At 37.7% G+C, this 2,639-nt stretch overlaps 1 pseudogene; it reads right to left on the bottom strand.

Annotated features, from left to right (window-relative positions):
* Positions 1-426: 426 nt before the first annotated feature.
* Positions 427-1,239, bottom strand: LOC102987231 (putative tyrosine carboxypeptidase MATCAP2; annotated as a pseudogene).
* Between the last annotated feature and the right edge of the window lie 1,400 nt (positions 1,240-2,639).

Here is a 2,639-nt window from a genome sequence, read left to right on the forward strand (position 1 = left end):
CTTAAGTATTTGATGATTATTAACAATTTCAGTACAGTATTAAAAAGTTCTCTGGCAAGTATCAAGCCTAGTCCCCAAAATGCCTTTAGGGGCCTAAGCAAGCTGAGAATGTAATATAACAGGGAGAACCAGAGATACTGCATGCTCCATCTAAGGCATTCAGAATCAAAAAGAAAACACAAACACTTGTCTGTGGGCTGACGAATGGGCCATAAGTTTGTAACTCCCAAATGAAAGCTTGGAACCAGAATCTGAAGCTTTTTCCTAATATAGTTGCTTCCTGACACAACGTCTACATAACAGATTCTTTGTAGATTTTGATTAGTGCAAAGTAGTTTACATATGAGCTGTGACACTCACCTGCAGATTTCTTGTCACATATTTACATGTTCTGGATGGGAGTTAACTATAAATAATTGGAATATTTTAAAACAACTCTTTTTGGCTTTCTATAAGATGGCAAATAATTGTTTTCATTACAGAAAATGAAATACCACTACTGAAGTAGCATTTTACCTGCTTAAGAAACCGGTCAGTTGCTTTGTGCTTGGCTAACACATTTAGCAGAGAAGGATTAGCATATTCAAACTGAGGACTGTAGGTGAAGTCAGACTTAAGAGTCTCCCTTTTTCTTTCTCCAAGTTGGTGGGCTTTATAGCAGTCAGTATACAAAATTTCCTTCCAGAAAATTCATCTCCTTTTTCAAAACTTCTAGACAGCTGAGGCTGCGGCTTTGGCTTTGGAAAAGTAGAGAAATGACGTCGCTTGACCTTTCTTTCATTTTTGGGTGTAGGTGGCAGTATTATACTGTTTTCCTGTGACAAGGATACCATGTATAAACTTTTCAGGACTTGACACTGAACTAGTGACAAAAACAGCAGGCTGCCTTTCTAGGCAGTACCAAGTACCACTCCTCATCACAGGCACTGGGGCTTTCATCTCGCGAAGATCTTTACTACGCGAAGAGCTACGAGATTTGCTGGGTTTTCTACATCTTTTGGAGTAGGTGGAGGAAGACTGTTTTTGTGAAAGATACTCTTTCTCCTCTTTGCTCTGTAGTAGGACATTGTAACTACTGGTTCCAGTTGTGAAAATGTCTTTTAGTATTCCAGGAGATAAATGTGGCATGCTTCTTTAGCTGTCAATGATCAAGGACTCTTCTGCATTTAGAATAGACTTCTTAGCAAGTTCTTGCTTAGGCCAGTGAAGCTTTTCCGTCACGCGAATGGACTCCAGCATTGTACCAATGAGGCCGCGGGCGGCGGGCTCCGCGGGCGCTGGGGGCGAGGGCCAGACAGTAACCGCGCGGGCAGCCTCTAGCCTGCAGCCGTGCCTCAGACGCGGGGTCGCGGAGGAAGGTTGCTCTCCGCGACCGGGTGCAGGATAAGGCGGGTAAGGACAGACGAAGAAGTGCTGACAGAGAGCTGCGAGCAGCGTTCCCTCCAGCCCGCAGGTGCTGGAAGGTACTCTGTTTAATGTTATTTATATGACACTTTGGAAGAGTCAAATAAAATTTATAATGACAACACAGATTAGTGGTTGTTCAATGCCCTGGTAAGGTGACTAGGAAGGGACACCAGGGAACACTGGGGATAATCTAACTTGATTTTTATGGTGGTTACATGACTGTATCAATTAGCCAAAATTCATCAAACTCTGCAGGTAAAAGATGTGCATTTTATTGTGTGTAAATTATAAACCAATAAAGTTGATTTTATCATGTAATATACAAGAATTTCTAGCAAATTTCTGTAAAAGAACAATTGGGAGACAGTGGAGACTTTTTTTCCTGCATTATTAAGCTACATTGTAATGCTACTATAATTAAAATTGTTTTCTACTATGCATGTATGTAGACAGACAGGAAAGTGGGAAAAAAGAATAGTTAGAAATTTATCTAAATACATAGCAGAATTATAGCACTAAATATAGGTAGAATGTCAGAGCATTCGGGAGAAAATTGCAAAGTAACATTGCTAGAAAAAACGGTTAAAAACCTGGTGAATATATAGAATTATCTTAACGTCAAATTTTTGCATCATCAAAAATTCTGGTTGCATCAGAGACTTAAACATAAAAAATGAAATCACCAAATTATTAGAAAATATACCAGCGTGTGGATGGTTGTGTTTATTTAGCAAGAGACAAAACCACAAACCCCACACATAAAAATTGGTACCGATGGCTACTCTAAAGTAAAGTTATCTGAATAGCAGTAATATTACTGGAAAGAAAATCAATTTCAAAAACACAAACTGGAAAAAATTGCAATGTGTACAACAGGTAGCATTAAATAAATAAATTCTGATTAAATAAAGCAGTAGTACCAAATGAAAAAACGAAGACCACAACTCAACAGAAAGATGGGCAAAACATAATTTATAATAAATGAAATACAAATGGCTGTTACATGTAAGAAGGTATTTCCATATAGTTTATTTGTAATGGGAATAAATCATGAAAAAGAATAAAAATTAAATGATTATTATATATTTTTCTTTTGGTCACTGATACCTCCCAATTATCTATGAGTATGCCTCACCTACTATGCAGTAAATAACTTTTAAACTTTTTGTTGAATGATTGAATGAATGAATGTAGGGAAGTAGGGAGTGAAATTGATCACAATAATATACTTT

This window comes from Physeter macrocephalus, chromosome 7 (genome assembly GCF_002837175.3).
Source record: "Physeter macrocephalus isolate SW-GA chromosome 7, ASM283717v5, whole genome shotgun sequence".
Lineage (NCBI taxonomy): Eukaryota > Metazoa > Chordata > Mammalia > Artiodactyla > Physeteridae > Physeter > Physeter macrocephalus.